Genomic DNA, 18,014 nt, shown 5'->3' with positions numbered 1-18,014 from the left:
GTGCTCTGTGCCTGGGGTCGATCTCTGCAGTCGGCCGGGGCGTGTCCCGTGGCTTCCCCCTTCCAGGCGGCCTGTGCGGTGTGTTGTTCGGGCTTGATGGCCTGGTAGCGTGTCTTCCTTCGACTCGTGGGGCCACGTGGAGTGTTGCCCTCTACTGCGCTTCCCCGTCGGTCCGGTCTCCGTCCCGACCTCGTCGCCACTGTAATGTTAGTAAATGAGCACTCGGAACAAGTGTTATCTTTCCGCTATGTTTATTGGCACAACAGTTGAGCAGTTACACCCAGGAGCGCCGGCCACCTCTATCCGTCCGCTCGCTGCCGCGCACACCTCTTCCCCCGCTGCCGCTTACTCCTTCGCGCGCCTCCTGGCGTCAACCTGCGTACCCGCGTCACGTGACGTGACGCGCTAACAACTAGACCGCTACAGGCCCCTTCCTGGTGACCCCAAAGCATCCCGCGCATGAGGGGCCGGCGCCTCGATTCTGGCTGTCGCGGAATAAGCTTAGCCGCAGCGCCTGACATGGCGGTGAGGTAACCGCGCTGGAGCTGCTCTGTTCCCTCATGACACAAACATGCGGATCATGTGTCCTCTGCATTATGCGGTTACGTCGGCTCCCGACACTGTACCTGTGGGCACGAGGCATTCCAGGAATGCGGGCTCCCTGTTGTACCACACTGCGCCGCTTACCCAGTTCCAACGTGCCCCTGTTGTGTGTCGTTGTGAGGTGTGTGTACAAAACACTGATAACAAAAAAGGTCTCAGATACACAACAAAGACCATTTACTGTAAGCAACATTTTTGATTGGTATTCAAAATCTTCAGTATCAACATTCCCTAGGTGCCTCTATGCTCGTTCGGTCTTGTGACTTCTAAGAGGAAACAAAATGTACACTGGCACACGTATTTCATGGATGAAACATACACCGTTCACAGAGACAAATGGAAAGAACTATCTGCAATGCTATTTTTGGGGGGTTAATATGTTTATTGAAGGAAAAGCAAATCATATATATAGGAACAAGCATATAATTCCATAGGTACAATAATATAGAACAAGATAACAGTGATCATAAGAAATGCTGCATTTAGCTGTCTCTTCAGTAAAGTATGCAGCACTGAACACATGGATCTGTCGCATGAGGGTTTCTTTTGTTTAGGTGTGAGTTAACTACATTTATTTAGTTGCCACTAAGTGATTCTAACTCCAGAGGCCAATCCGTCTCATTTCTTTGGAGGAAATGTTTTGCTCCACAAAACGTGTACCAAAGTAACTGCGACCCTCGAGTGTCTGCTAACAACACTTTCAACCTCAACACGCAAGTATGCGCAGCTGTCTGGCTGCAAAAGGCCAATTGCCATCTTACCAAGACCTCCCAGAGGGCTTATAGCCCGCCCATTGCTTGTCTTTGGCTGGCTTATTTATCACTCTCACTTGTTTGCCTCTGTTGCAATGGGTTTCCATGCTCAGAGTCCCTCTTGTGTTTGTTCCATCCCTGAAGGATGTCCTTTTTACCATCTCTCCGATTGGCTGTATTCTATCCTTGCACTGCTCACTTTTAGGGAACTACATTATTTCCTTCTTCCTTAAGCTTTCCATGAGAGTTCACATGTTTCTCAGATCTCTCTCTCTCTGGTTCTCCCCCACCAAATACCCACCTCACTGAGCTCCATGTGGCCGCCTCTTTAGTGTGTTGCAAACTCTGGTTCGGGATGTGAATGTGCCCGTTTTAAAATCACCATTAGCCCTCATTTTTCCCTATCTGGCCTTTTTATCTATAGACCCCCTGGACCCTCCTCCAAATTTATTGAGGAGCTCCTAGAGTCAGCTCATGCGTTGGTCGCTAGCTCCGCTAATTTTACGATCTTAGGGGATCTAAACCTTCATTTTGATGCCATCTCGGATCCTATCATCAGCAACCTCCTGGCTGACCTAGCAGCCTTGCAACTCACCTCCCTTATACAATCTTCTACCCATTCCGCCGGGCACCTACTTGACCCGGTCTTTACCAATATCCCGGGAGCTAATGCGGATCCACCTAAACCCATGGGCTGGACGGACCACTTCCTCGTCACAGTCGTGACATCAGTCGCTACCCAATCCAACAGGGCGACGCCTACCTCTTGCCTCAAACGACCCTGGCACAAACTCCAAAACATAGACCTTCCGGCCAGACTAGGAGAACTTAACTTTGATACCACAAATGACGTTAATGCGTCATATGCCGCCTTCCAAGCATGGATTACCAAAGGACTTGATATTCTCATTCCGAACAAATGGACTAAAGGACGTTCTACTCCATCTAATCCATGGTATGACGAGAACTTAAAAACATTGAGAAAAAAATGCAAAAGAGCGGAACGCCAATGGAGGAAAGGATACAAGGACGAGGACAAAAACTTATATCTGACCACACTCAAAATATATCATAAAGCTATACGCATCGCCCACGCTTCCTTCTATGCCAAGGAAATTGATTCCAGTTCTAACCCCACAAAAACAATTTTTAAATTAGTCCAAAAGCTACAAACCGGGGGCAACCCTGCCTCGATTATTTCCTCCACCCAACAGTGCGAAGACCTCGCTGCATTCTTTACTGACAAGGTGAGGAAAATTTATAATTCCTTTTCACCAAACTCCTCCATCTACACCAGCCCCCCTAACTGTCCCTTTAAGGGATCCAGGCTTACACATCTGCCAGCTATCTCTCATGATGATCTAGCTAAATTTTGTAGAAGGGTGAAATCGGGCGCCCCCTCTGACCCCATGAGACCAGCTTATTTTTTAGGAGCCCTAGACTTCTTTCTCCCCTCACTGGCCACACTTCTCAATCTTTCCTTTTCATCGGCCACAGTACCCACCTGCTGGAAACAAGCATGGGTAAAGCCTATTATTAAAAAACCCACCCTAGATCCCACTAAATCGGAGAGCTACAGGCCCGTATCACTGCTCCCTTGGGTATCCAAATTGGCAGAGACCCACGCTAATACAGTACTCATGAACCACCTAGCAGAAAATAACATCTTAGACCCCTCCCAACACGGGTTTAGGCCTGGGCACAGTACGGAGTCTGCCCTCCTTTCCACCACTGAACACCTCCGGAAGATTATGGACTCCGGTCAGAGTGCTGCGCTGATACTACTCGATCTCAGCGCAGCCTTCGACACGGTCTCTCATAATATCCTTCTAAGCCGTTTGGAAAGTTTTGGAATACAAGAACTGGCATTGGAGTGGTTCCGATCATTCCTTACGGACAGGTCCTTCCGTGTGTCAGCCCCCCCATTTATCTCCCAACCTCAGACTATAGGCCAGGGAGTCCCGCAGGGGTCTTCCCTCAGTCCATCCCTTTTTAATCTGTACATGCAGCCCCTTGCGGCAGTAGCCAGGGAATGGGGTCTCACGCTGGTGTCGTACGCCGACGACACACAGCTGGTTATCACCTTGACAGAGGTGCCCTCCACTTCCGCCACAAGATTTAGGGATGGACTGGCCGCAGTCGCCAACTGGATGACAGCAAACTGTTTACAACTTAATGCAGGGAAAACCGAAGTGCTACTCCTAGGCAAGAACTCCAGCTGCTGGAATGACCACTGGTGGCCCCCCCCTGTTGGGCCCCACCCCCCCTCCTAAATCTTCGGTCAAAAACTTGGGTGTATGGCTCGACTCTGCACTGAACTACCAGAATCACACAAAAAAAGTAGCGGCTACTTGCATCGGGTTGCTGAGAAGCCTTAATCTAGGCTTCTTCGACCACAAAACACGGCAGCTCATTGTCCAATCTACCATCCTGGCTAGATTGGACTATGCAAGCGTCCTACTCTTGGGCGCCAATAAAGCCGAGACAATCAGGTTCCAGCGAATACAGAACGCTGCGGCCAGAGCAATAATAGGCCTCCCTAGAAGGTGTTCGGCTAGAGCCACAATACACAGACTCCACTGGCTTCCTGTAGAAGCCCGCATCCAATTTAAAGCCTTGACCACGGCGTTTAAAATCCTGGAAATGGATGGCCCTGAACTCCTCCGCCCGCTGTTAACACCGTACACCCCCCAACGCCATCTACGCTCTACGGGGCAGCACTTAGTAGTGGTCCCCCGCACAAAATTCTGCCGCATTGGGGGCCGCTCCTTCAGACTGCTGGGAGCAAAACTGTGGAACTCTCTTCCCCTCCACATCCGTTGCCTCGACAACCTAGCCGCCTTTCGCAAAGCAATCAAAACCCACCTCTTCCCACCCCTATAAACCTTCTCCCCCCCCACAGGTCATGCTATGGTTCTTAGCGCCGGGACGCCCCGTTGCTGGGGCAGCTGTCGCGCTCAACAAACCCTTAACATAACATAACATAACATGCTTCTTCCTGTGCTCCATGTTCTTTTCTCCCTCATGTGGTTCTTCCCCATGCCCCTGTGTTTCTTCTCCTTCATGTGCTGGTTTGCTCCAACCTACTCCACTGTGCTTTAGTTTCCACCCCTGCCTGCTCCCCTTTGCTCCCTCCTTCTCGCTCAGTCCCTTTTTATCTTATCTTTATTTGTAAAGGTCCAGGCAGCACATTGCTACTGGCTCCTCCACCTTAAAAAGTACTTTCAAGGTACTTCAATTTCTTAATATTTTTTATACACAGATCTATCTTGGATCAATAAAGGAAAAAAGGAAGCAGCTTTATTTTGTAGTTACCTATGTGTGGTGACACATGCATGCTCATACAAAATGATGTGGCCTGCTAGCTACTATTTGAGCTACAGAAATCAATCAACCAATCATGGCATTTGTAAAGCGCACTACTTACCCGTGAGGGTCTCAAGGCGCTGGCGGGTGGGAATGATGCTACTGCTTGAAAAGCCTGGTCTTGAGGCGTCTTCTGAAGGTCAGTAGGTCTTGGGTCTGCTGTTGTTCCATGTCTTGGCGGCGAGGTGGGAGAACGATCTGCCGCCGGAGGTCGCTCTACGGATGCGGGGGACTGTGGCGAGGGCGCGGTCGGCGGAACGGAGCTGGCGGGTGGGGGTGTAGAAGCTGAGTTGTTTGTTGAGGTATGCTGGTCTGGTGTTTTGGAGAGCCTTGTGTGCGTGGATGAGGAGCTTGAAGGTTATCCTCTTGTTGGCGGGGAGCCAGTGCAGGTCTCTCAGGTGGGGTGGGGTGTGATGTGGCTGCTGCGAGGGGTGTCGGTCAGGCGTGCTGAGGCGTTCTAGATGCGTTGAAGCTGTTTCAGGAGTTTGGCCGAGGCTCCTTCGTAGAATGCGTTTCCGTAGTCCAGTCTGCTGCTGACAAGGGTCTGGGTGACCGTTTTTCTTGTTTCGGTGGGGATCCACTTGTAGATCCTGCGGAGCATGCGGAGGGTGTTGAAGCAGGAGGAAGAGACGGAGTTGACGTGCTTCGTCATGAAGAGGGTGGAGTCGAGGATGACCCCTAGGTTGCGTGCGTGGTCGGTGGGTGTAGGAGCTATTCCCAGTGCGGTCGGCCACCAGGAGTCATCCCAGGCTGATGGGGTGGATCAGAGGATGAGGACCTCCGTCTTGTCCGAGTTCAGCTTCAGTCGGCTGTTCCTCATCCATTCGGCGACGGCCTTCATTCCTTCGTGGAGGCTGGTTTTGGCAGTGTGGGGGTCCTTGGTGAGGGAGAGGATCAGCTGGGTGTCAGCGGCGTAAGAGATGATGTTGAGAACAGAAAGGCTCTGTTCTGGCTCAAAAAAAAGTTTTGCTGTGGAAAGTTAACACGCTATCAAGACTGCACACCGCTTTGTGTCAGTTTGGGTGATTTTGAGTTGGGACAAAGTCTTCATAAAACAGCATTGTAGTGTGCGTTGCTGTACATACAGTACATTATAGTAACTTGCTTTAGGTTGCAGTTTACATATGCTAAGATAGTGTATTCGTTACTGAAATAAAGTGTGCTGTAAGGCAAGTTACAGAATTTTAGTTTTGGGTGATGAGTATGACTAGAAGTGAAGGATCAAGGTTGCTACTGTATGTTTGAAATAAATGTGTTGCTTACATGTTATGCTATGTTCATAGGAACTGAATGTTGTGCGCTGTGACATGTGTTGCTTTGCTTATTCCTGGGTGCGTATTAGTAATACCCATGCAATATTGTATTGTATTGTATTGTAATTGCATTTATATAGTACTTACTACCCCTGACGAGGCGTCAAAGCACTTTTTCGGCGAGTAGCACACTACTCCGGAACCCATAAAGGGTTAGTGTTGAATTATTATAGTGAAATATGAAAATAATTTGAGTGGTGGATAGGTTAGTCAGTTATTTGGATTCAAAAGGGTAGGGGAGGGATAGAAGATGAAAAGAGGTTTGCATTTATATAGCGCTTGCTACCCCTGATGGGGTGTTGAAGTGCTTTTTTGGAGAGTAACACGCTACTCCGGAACCCATAAAGGATTAGTGTTGAAGATGAGTATAGTGAAATATGAAAGTAATTTGAGTGGTGGATAGGTTATTCAGTTATTTGGATAGAGAAGGGTAGCTAGTGGAGAGATAGAAGAGGGAAAAAGGATTGAATTTATATAGTGCTTGCTACCCCTGATGAGGTGTTGAAGCACTTTTTTGGCTATGCTTCTAGTCATGGGAGAACGTTATTGATATGAGTGTATGCCACTAGTGATGTATAGCAAGTTAATGGGAGGTACAGCTTTGTGTGCATGCCTGTGTGTGTGGGTGCCAGTGTGTGATTTGCACATGTGCATTTTCTGTTAGTCACATATGTGCCAAATTATTCTAAATATTTATTTGTAGTTGTCCTGTTGAACTGTGTATGTGAAGGAGTTGGAGTGCTGCGTTGCACTGTGTAGGATGGTTGGTGGTCAGGGATTTTTCCCTTTGTGAGTGTTTTATCTTGTGTGGGTTTTATGCTGTTTATTATGTTGAGTGGATCTCTACATTTTTTTTGCTTGCAACGTTGTTACTTATTCATCTGGGAAATGTATTGTATGGTGTGGCCATTGTTTGTGGTATTTTGTTCATATATTTGATGGGGTTGTGTATTTTGGTTGTTTGTAAGGACAAATATTGTCTTTGTATGTGTCTCTCTCATCCCTGTGCTGAGTGTCGGTAGTTTTCTATGTCTATGCAATTGGCTTTTGATACTTATCACCTATGCCTTGGGCTGTACATAAGAAAAAGGTTACACTTCGTATGCCAATCTTTGTACGTGAAGAATAGCGCAAGTGTCCAGAATCGGCTGCCTTAATAATGTGATCTACATTATTTGCTTGTCCCCTCAGTAGGCACTGTCTGTGGCCATGAACTATGTGGCCTTTTGGGTGAGTCGGTGAAGGACACGCAGGATACCATGTAAAATACAGAACTGACAGCAAGTGAGGAAGAGCCACCTGTATCTGTCTCAAATTAAAAATTGTTTAACAACTGTACCCCTTAGTGAGTTTGTCCTTTGATCAATCATTCCTTAACGCAGCACATGGATGGATTGTCTTGTCTTCAAAATCAGTTGGGAATGGATCACTTGACCTGAGTAACCAGGGTCTGCAGTCTTATCCGTCAAGTTCAATAAAAAACCCTCATTCACGTACTCAGTTCGCGAGGCGGTATATCTTGGTTCTCTGCCTTAACTTTAAAAACGTGACAGCATCATCATAGGGTTTTGTTTTAGTTGTATGCTTCCTCCATCTGGAGGAGAACCACTGGTTATTGCAGTAGTGATCAGAAAGAGAATAGTGGGTGGTGGGTGTGTTGAAGTGATGTGAGAATAGATGTGGTGTTAAAAAATCATGTTGACCTAGAGTGAAAGTTTTTTTTAATGGTCTAGGTTCATGATTGTCTTTAAAAAACAATTCTGTGCGTGTATAGACTTGTTATCAGTCTCACATACTATAAAGTCCAAAGTGGGGTCGACATGTTTCAGCCCGTAGTTTGCCCAGATGGGTCAGGGGGCTTTCTTCAGGACCGGTGTACAAGGTGAAGTCTGTATATTGTTACAGTCTTTTTTTAATAGGTATGTATTGTCCCGTTTTTGGTCAAATTGTACCTGTGTAGAAAAATTGGGCGTGTGAGGAAGGGAACATATTGAACATCATGTTATCTTACTTTTCTTTAAAAACATACATGCTGTCATCATGTTTGGTCAACATAGTATACAAAGGTCTGAGGTACTTCTCTAAAGGAACTATGAAATTGCAATTCTTTATATGCAGTAATACTCTTAAATGGCCAATCTCACGAAAAGCACATTTGCAAGCTAACTATGGAAATGGCACATCTTTAGTATGGCAATTTTTCAAGGGAATGGTTTGTCTGGTGTCTTTATTATCAGTGCACTTAGTGACCCAATGATAGTATTTTGCATTCTTATAGCATATGTAGATTAGCGTTTGCAGGATCCAGATGGTTATATCAGATAGGGGATTTGGTTTGGAATATAATAAGGAAGATGTCTGTATGTCCTCATTGGGCCATAATCGTGTGTGTTTAAAATTTAGAGACAAGCATTATGTATTTGATATATTGTGCTTGGATAGCTAGTGAAGTTTCTTCGTTTGTCAACAGCAGAGTTAGAGCGCGCTGATAGTGTTGGGCATACTAAATATAGCGCTCTCAGTTGGTGGGATCGGGTGTCTTATTGGTAAAGGGTCTGAAATATTGCCGTGATTGCTATATTCTCAGATTAAATAAGTTACATCGTGCTCGCGCTGCTTATTGGTTATGCATGTTTAGAGGTGAAGGGAGAAAGAAAAAAAAAGGGAGAAAAAATGGGTCCTCTGGGCAAATACGTATGGCCAGGAAGAGAAGTAGTTAACAATAAAATTGCTGCCCATTTTTCGTATACTATATTCCGAGTGCTCTTGTGATACGTCTGAAATAGTTCGTTGTTACGATTAAATTGGGCATTATCGTGTGAATTTTTCATTTTAGAAACGCGCCTTTTTTGGTCGCGTTTTTTGTTTTCAGACCTCGGACCTGAGGAACTGGGTTCGAGTCTCGGTAACGATGCTGAACATCCTGTGATTCTGGGCAAATCACTTAATCTCCTCGTGCCCAACAAAAAATGAATGTGTGTCCTCATGTAACGTAACTGGAACTGGTGCTATGTAAAGCGCTCTGATACCTGATTGGATTCGGGTCAAGTTTGCGTTATATAAAACTCTGCAATAAATAAATAAATAAATAAATAAATAAGTAGTCAACCATTCTTCTTCGAGGGAGCTTGACTGCACTATTTGATGTCGAAAACATATGGTGATGCGACCAGATGTGAATGGATAGCATTACAACTAAACATTACATTTGTCTTGTCCACAACATCCCTCTACCTATTCACTGATGTACGACAGGAATCTCTTCATGAGAGGTCAGCCATTATCATTTCAACGGGCTCTCCTTCGCCCTCTCTTGAGTATAACGTCAATCATTATGAGTGCCTTTATAATGGGGTAAAGAGTAGTTTTTACATATCCATGAACCAGTGGTGGCTCGCCCACTCAGGCAACAGGTCTCTGCCCTCCTTGTTTCCTGCTCTTATTTATTATACTGATGGTGAACAACATCCTATTATTCACCATTGGTAGAATTAAAAACAAATGGCGGCCCTCATTGCAATTGAGGTTCAAGCCTCACCCTGAGACAGGGATTAGCGGTGTCTGCATCAGCCATCAGACAGACATTGTCCAGGGCTCGTTGAGTCCCAGCCTTGGCCTCAGACGCTGTCAAGCCCCGGTGTCTCCACATTTGCTACAGCATCACTTGTAAAGATAGCCTCAGGTGCATTAGCCTTCTACAATGTACTGTGCAGCGCTACACTTCAACCAGGCTGACATCCCACCATCCCACATCTGATCAAATGATGGAATGGGTAAGGAGTCTCACTGACTTCATCCCACTCTGTGATGAGATGGGAGAGGGTGAGGTGAATAAGCAAACTGCTAAAAGACAGAGCCTGTATAGAGCATTTGGCATGTTGCATGTGCTGCACAGGCTACAGATTTCAGTTTCCTGGTTTAGTGACTGAGGTGGAAGGGAGCTGTGGACCTCCTCTGAGTGTCTGTCAAACATCAGCTTCTGAGGTGCAGACGTGGACCACCACAGACACCTGAAGGCTCTCTCAAATGTGTGCATGTAGGTGAGAGTGTGTGTGTGTGTGTGAGCATGTGTATGTGTGTGTGAGAAAGGGAGTGAGAGTAAATTACTGCTAGAATACATGAGAGTGAGTGACAGAGTATGTAACTCTGAGAAAGTGTGAGTGACTCTGAGAGAGACTAAGTGAGAGTGAGTGAAAATGTAATCATAAGAGTGTGGGAAAGTAAGTGTGAGCGAGGGTTGAAGCAATAGTAAGGGAATGAGAATGAATGAGTGAGAAAGAGAGTGAGGGAGTGAGTGAGAATGAGCATGAGAGATTGTGAGTGAGAATGGGTCTGAGTGGGTGAGTGACTGTAAGTGGGCATAGGTAAATGAGAGTGTGTGTGAGAAAGAGCATGTATATGAGTGCGTGTGTGAGCATGAGTGTCAGACCTCATTGAGGGGGTCACGGGAAAAGCATGTGCTACTAGGCAGTGGTGGCTCCTCCATTGGGGCGTTTGGGCGCCGCCCCACTGCTTTCTCGCAGTGCGAGAAGGCAGAAACATAAATGGTAATAACTACCATTTATGTTTCTGCTTCTCGTACTACGAGAAAGCAGAAGTGCCTGGTTGGGGGTGGGCGGTCCTGTTCGAAGGCAGGGGGGAGTGGCCTGCCCACTGTTGTGCATACTGACTGTTTGGTCGGCCCAGGGGCTGACCAAACAGTCAGTATGCGCAACAGTGGGCAGGCCACTCCCCCTCTGCCCTCGAGCAGGAACGCCCACTCTCCCATTTTCTCTATGCAGGCTGCTGCATGCAGCCTACATAGAGAAAATGGCCCGGGTGGGGCGCTCTCAGAGTGGCCTCACCAGTTGTGATTGGAGGAGGGAAGGGAGGGAGGCTGCCTTACCTGATGACGCGAGGAGAGCTGCAGCCGGCGGGCCTGGAATTCGAAAACCCAGGAGTCAGGACCGGACGTCGGGAACCATCCAGAAGATGGCGCGGGACGGTAAGTTTTATTTTATATTTTTTTCCCACTAAACCCCTTCCGCCTCCCCCCTCCCCATTTCAAATTACACCCCCCCCCGTAATGCTGGCCGCGACTGATCATGACGGAATTTTGCAGGTGGAAAAGACCTCTGACATACTGCGACATGTGGATTTGAGAGCCATAAGCACCAGACACCCCCATACCGCCGCGTTTATGCTGCAAATGTGTCCCAAGAACACCTGACATCCATCCACAAACGTTACCTGTCAGGAGTAGTTTTACTACTGTGTAATCCAATGCCACCACCGTGTACATGACGCAGTACTTACACAGAATTAGGTACATGTCTCGTTTCGCACGAGGTCATCTGTCCCCATTGACGACAGATGGAGCGCACGTGCATGCGTAATATATTTTCCTCGCCCCTTGAGGAAAAATTACTGCAGTTACTAAAATTAAGGTTGAAATTTCGTCTTCCACTTATTTTGCATTGATGTCACCTGAAATATGAAAGGGTGTTTTTTATTTTATATTATATAAATAAATTGAAGCGCAGTGTCATCTTGGTTTGGCTGGTTTGCAAATCCACACATTCAGAACCACTATGTTTAGTTCGAAGCATCATTGAGTTCTAAAGCATGCATGTGTCTGTGAATGCAGTCAAGTTATTTCCGAAATGTTCGTGTGCACGTTTTCTTATATTTTGCTCAGCTGGTTGTGGGGCACTTTACTCTTAGTTACGCCTGTGCTTTGATCAAAACTGTTTAGGTTTTCACAGATATTTCCGTCCAACCTGTGAGAGCCTTAGTGACAGTGACATGTAATAAACACAATCATTACGGTTTCGCAGACTCGTCTGTAATCACGGGGCAGTCTCTCTGAGCCTCTCTCTAATATATTTTCTGTGTAGATTTAGATGCCCCAGCACGTTAGGATAATGTGTCTGGCCCCATGGGGATTGAAAACGAGCGTTTAGTAGCAGAGGGTGCTGGATTATGTCCCTTGCCTGCAGGAGCTTCCCATGTGTGTGACCATCTTGCTCTTGTGCACACACAATTATAGCAATGTGATTTCCTCCTGTCACAAATGGGAATAAAGTATTACATTATAGACACTGACCCCAGTCTCCCAACGCACTGAAGCCGATCAACCACTCATCCAAAACTTTTACGCCCCCCCCCCCACTTCCAAATGTCACCATCCGCCATTGCTACTAGGCGTCAGCCATGGGGGCTGGAATAATTTTCCTCTAATCTCCCAGTGTCCATCCTACTGTGGATCTGCTAGCTAGGTTAAGTACAACCCAAACTGAGGACGCATGGTTTGCAAAAAAATGATTGACTGGGATGCGGCCCTGAGTAATTAACAGTGGCTGAGATCAATTCAAGCATTCCATCCATCACTTTGTGTATACTGTTTTGTATACTTAAGTACAACCCCTTAAGCACTTGACTCTCAGTGGTAGTAATTGTGAGCAGTCACAGCCTTCTCATGCTATTGTTATGTTATTGTCTCTTATATAGCGCTGCGACTCACTAGAGGAGGAGTATCTCAGCGCTTGCTACTCAGCAGCACCAAAGTGGAGTTAAAACAGCCAAGTTTATAAATGTTTTTTAAACTTGAGGAGGTCAGGACGGGTGCAAATATGCAGATGTAGTTTGTTCTAGTGAAAAGGGGCAAAATAAGAAAATAAACGACCCCTGAATCTGGCAGTGCAAATGTGAGGGATCTTTAGAAGTGCTTTGTTTGCAGACCTGAGGAAACTTGTGGGTTGGTAGTGGAGGAGTCTGGAATAGAGATAGGTGTGTAGTGAGGACCTCAGGGCTCTATGAGTCAAGCAGCAAAGCTTGAAGATGACACGTTTTCTAATGGGCAACCAATGTAAGTTTTTTAAAATAGGAGGTGGAGGAGGACCGTGAGGGGAGGTTGCAAATTAGTCGTGATGCTGTATTCTGCACTACCTGCAATGTAGACAGCAGGGTGTCATTACTTGTCACTAGCAGTGCATTTCCATAGTCGAAGCGACTAGTAATTAGTGCCTGGACCAGTGTTTTTCTAGAAGTAGACTGACGCCAAGGATTTTTTTTTTTTAGGAGGCGCATATTGGCAAACATGTGCCACAGGTAGTGCTAATGTGGTCTTTCATGGAGAGGGTTTGGCCAGCCTTGATACCCAGATTCTTTACAACCTCTTCATGGAATTGTTGTTGGGGGCGCACAAGCTCAGAACACAACAACCCCCCAGCAGTGCAATAACTGAATGTCCATCCTAGTGATTTACTTGTGTAAGCAAAGTATTTTAATATGCATGACGGAAGCTGGCTCTGTACATGAAATGCCACTAGGTGGTTATACCGTGCACAGAGTCCAGGGGTACCCCAAAAGTGTACATGCCTCAATGTAAAACCCAAAGTGTTCTACTAATGGTAGTGTGGGCGAGCAGCCTTAGGCCTAACACAGAGGAGTGTAAGACATTTATTGCACAACATTGACCAACAATGGGCACAAAACTCAAAAAGGAGATCCACACCAATTTTACAAAAAGAAGCCATGTTTGTACTTTATTTTAAGATCAAGATCTTTGCAATAAGAAACGTTTTTAAGCAAAAATACTTTTCACTTTTAAACGCTGACACTGCAATTTCTGAACAATTGAATGTTATCCTATTGAGAAAAACATTATTGCGGCTGAATAGGTACGTTTGCAGCTTACAGTTCCAGTCTTCGGGGAAAAAAGGTCAGCAAGGGGCAAGGGTCAGGTGAATATCAAACCTGCACCACCAACGGCACAGGGGCGGCTCGGTTCAAAGTTCAAAATCAGAGTTTGGCCCAATGCATTGCAATGGAAACTGGGGTTGCTCAAAGCCACACTGCTTGCAGGTAAGCAAATTGGCCGCAGTGGCCAAGCTTTGGAGGTTAGGTCAAGCACAGGGGGGCATCAAAGCAGCACCAATTATACACCACCAGCAGCACAGGGGCGGGCGGGTGTACAGTGCAATTTCTGCATCAGGACCCAATTATATTCAATGGTGGTTCTGCTTTCAACAAACAGGCTGCAGGTGTCTCACTGGATTTTGCAGGAGGGAGACCAACGACAGCAGAGATTATGGATGGGCTGAATATTCTGTCCGGCCCATTGAATTGGTGGAATTTTGGTGACTCTGCATTACTCTTGTAACGTGGAGTTCTGGCCAAATTTCACCAATTGTCGCGTGGTGAAATTATTTATTGCATGCAGCACCAGAAAGGTAAGTTGTGAGCAAGATTTACCATTCTCTTGCGCGATTTTCATTCGCTAGGAGGATATCCAGTGTGATTTTTCTAATGTGGGTGGTCGCGGATGGCTATGATCATTTGCGATGAGAAGGCTGATGCTCGAGTAGAAAATCTATTTGTGTAGCTGTACCCTCTGGCATATCATGTGGGGCCGTTCGCGCAGATATTTCAGCATGGAACATACTACAAGTGCTAAATCACAGCACAACATGCCTATTTCCGCCAGTGTAAATGTCACTCCGCAGAATTCTTTAGAGTCAAATTCTACTGGTTCCTTACACCCCTATTCAGTATTGTTAGTGAAACACTTCCACTTTCTAGGAAAACAACCTCACCTCCATCTTGTGCACAGGAACAGGTAGGGGATTTTAAAATGGAACCCCCAGGCCTCCATAATTATGGCTCACTAATATACACACTGTATACACCACAAAGGCCAAACACATACAACATACACCTAGAACTGTGGTGCTAGGATCTGCATTAGTGCATAGAAACAAAACTTTACATGAGTGGGCAAGTAGGCCTCCACTCCAGTGACACCGATAAAAAGTTGGCCCAGACGAAATGTATATTATGCTGGCTTGTTATGCATAATTTCTGGAATGTTCTTTTATTTAATATCATGTAATTATGTGATGTTCGTGGTAAAATGCTATCATGAGCACGGGGGAATATCACAAACAGCCAGAACGGGAACAGCTATATCTTGTACCATTTGTGTTTATGTGCTATTTGTTTTTTTTTGCCATGATATGTGTTCTTGCATCGAAAGTTGACACAAGGACACATTTTGAACTATCATATGGTGCTATATAGTAGATTAGCATTTCAGGTAATAAAACATCATTTTGCATAATGTTTCCAAAATCTCACGGAATTACACGGAAAGTAAATGATGAATTTCAATTTCACATAATTATGCATAGTTTTGTGTAATTTTCCTGAAATCTCATTCAATTATGCAAATTTCACACACCCCTACTAAAATGTCTGGCCACAAGCAGAGATTTACAAAATACGGTATGCTGTCACACTGTTTTACATGCTAACCCAATGACAAAGATGATAGTCCACTGTCAGTCAAATGACGGTATGCTTAATGCACCCTTCCAAGTCACAAGACCTCACTCATGTCAAGGGAGAGGCCTAGGACTTCACACGCATGCTAGATTAGCATGATTCTAGGGCTAAAATCAAAAACCAGGATTCCAGATATATGAAGTAAGGCACTCATGGCAGGGGATCACAACTGTACACCATACAGGGGACATTTGTGTACCACAATGTGGATGTATGGGTGTGAAACAGAGTGAGAGTGAGTGACAGGAGAGTGAGTAGGAATAAGTGAGAGTAAGTGACAGTGAGTGCAACGGTGAATGAGAATGAGAGAGAATTAGTGTGATTGAGTGTGAATGAGAGAGTGAGTCTGTTAGAGTGGGAAATAATGCAAGTGAGTGTGAGGCAGAGTGACAGAGAGAGTGAGAATGAGTGAATCAGTGTGAGTGGGTGAGGAATGAGAGTAAGGGAATGTGGGTGAGTGAGAATGCCTGAGGGGGGAGAGTGGAAATGAATGAGAGTGAGTTGATGTAAGTGAGCATGAGTGAGTGAGAGAGTGTGTATCCGAGTGTTTTCCACTTGTGAGTCTGCAGCTGGCCCGGACAAACAGGAAGTCATTTTTGGCTAATGGAGACTCCCATGTCAAAATGCTGGTGCTGGTCACTTGAAGGTAATTGCTGGCATGGGGGACACCATGGCAAAATGCTGGCAATGGCACACTAAGGGTAATTCTTGACATTTGCGACACTGTGGCAAATTATGGTGCTGGCATACTTGATTTCATTCTTAGCATCAAGGGCACCCCGGGAAAATGCAAGTGCTGGTTAATTGGTACCCAGTACAAAGTGCTGGTGGTAGCATAACAGAAGTAATTCTGAACATTTGGGTCACCCATTGCAAAATGCTGGCGCTGGCAGATTTGAGGTACTTTTCTGACATTAGGGGTTCTGGGATAAATGCTGGTGCTTGTACACTACAAGTAAATCTTGGCATTTGTGACATCCTTGGACAAATGCTGGTGCTGGCATACTGGAGGCAATTCTTAACATTAGAGGCCAGATACAAGACCGTTTCTAGAGGTCGAAAATGGGAAATCGGGCCATTTGCTACAGCTAAAAAGAGTCGCGGTGTACAAAATCTATTTTACAAGGTGGTAACCTGATACCGATTCGCAAAAATAGGGTTTGCGAGTTGCTATTAGGAAGGGCATGCCAAGGACGTCCCTTCCTAATAGCCAGTCGCACTGGTGTGTAGGATTGTTTTGCGACTGCATTTTCACAGCTATCACCTATTCAAGTAGGTGCTCTGCCTGCTCTTAAAAATTGAAAAGAAATCTTTTCCTTCTTTTTTTTAAAACACATCCTGTTTTTGTTTAAGGAAAACAGGCTGCATTTAAAAAAAATTGTTGCATTATTTTAAAACGCAAACACAGCCATGGTGGTCTGCTGACCCCAGCAGGCCACCGTCCCTGAGATATGTAAGATTCCTAATGGTTTGCAATTTGCGACCTACCTCATTAATATCAATGAGCTGCATCTTTAGTGAGCCCTTTAGGAATCGCAAACAGTGTCTGAGACACTGTTGTAATTCCATTTTGCGAGTCGCAAATTGTGAGTTGCAAAACATCGCAATTTGCCACTCGCAAAATGGAATCGTTATACATCTGGCCCTAGGTATTTTTTTAAATATGCGGGAAACCCACCACACACTTTGGAAAATTGTATGGACTCCTGGGAAGCATTGGGTTTCATTGGCTTGGCACCCCAGGGCAGGCTTAATGAGTGCCCTGTCCATGGAACACCCTTTTTCCCATCCAGAAGGCTGACCGCAGGGAGCACACTGACAGTGCGCCATCTTTTTGTAGTCCCTTTCAATGCGCCTCCTAAGGTCATGTTTGCCTCTGAGCCTGTGTCCATAATACAGGCGCAGAGGCAAAGTGATTCCCCCATTTTCAAAGGGCCACACCTCCACACAAAGGAAGGAACAACCTCTGAAGATATTGTTGCCACTACATGTGTGCCAGCACTATCAATATTACAGAAGGGGCTGCAGAAGTGTTTGCAGCCCCTTCTGTAAAACCGTAGTGCCCTAGGGGCTCAGAAATCGGGCACACCCACCCATAGTGCACCTGGGGCATCAGATTTTATTAACTTGGTACTCCAACACAAACTTAATGCATACCTTGCCAGAGTATTTGGCTTTTTAACAAATGTATGTGAAAACTGTGCTTTAAAATGTTGGACCCCATTGGACCCCCCGTTTTCCAAAAACTTTACCTGACACACCCCTGAAACCTCAAAGAAGACGTCAGACTTGCTTTCTTTGCTTGCTAGTTGGTAGAGAAAATATTACACCCCTCCACTTTCAATGTTCACCTTTCGCTATGAACTTATTTGAAAAGAGCCCCCCTCTCTACTTTGACCATAGACATGTCATGTCTTTCTGATGCGACTCACCCTTCAGTGATTTTTTTTTAAATAGCAAAATTGTAAAGCATGTGTTGGAGCCACTGGCTTTGTCTGAACTCGGTGAACTATGTGTTGTTGTTGGTGTGTCTTGTTTCTATTCATGCTAAAGCCAGTGCATCAACAAAGAAAAGTGCAAACAGAGAAACGGTGTAATTATGCAATTCTCTTTTGAATTTTTTGTCTTGATGCATTTGTTTTGCTCTCCATCAAAG

The sequence above is a fragment of the Triturus cristatus genome, chromosome 2_1 (assembly GCF_964204655.1).
Source record: "Triturus cristatus chromosome 2_1, aTriCri1.1, whole genome shotgun sequence".
NCBI lineage: Eukaryota > Metazoa > Chordata > Amphibia > Caudata > Salamandridae > Triturus > Triturus cristatus.
This window is presented reverse-complemented; position numbering follows the sequence as displayed.